Source organism: Leucoraja erinacea, chromosome 6 (assembly GCF_028641065.1).
Source record: "Leucoraja erinacea ecotype New England chromosome 6, Leri_hhj_1, whole genome shotgun sequence".
In the NCBI taxonomy this organism is placed as follows: Eukaryota; Metazoa; Chordata; class Chondrichthyes; order Rajiformes; family Rajidae; genus Leucoraja; species Leucoraja erinaceus.
Genome location: NC_073382.1, coordinates 58,713,466 through 58,713,682, shown reverse-complemented (window position 1 = coordinate 58,713,682; position 217 = coordinate 58,713,466).

The window sequence follows — 217 nt, the reverse complement described above, 5'->3', positions numbered from 1 at the left end:
TAATAGTCTGTATGCAATTTGTTTTTATAAGCAGCACCATCACACCTACACATTTTATATGTACTCAAAATTCATTTCTCACTGGGATGCACCTCAGCAATAATTTTTGGACCTTTCTGGATGATTCAAGTTGTATCTCCAAGGAAAGTGCTGTAAAATGGTATAAACACATTTTCAGTATTAACTATATTAGCACGATATATAATATATAACCATC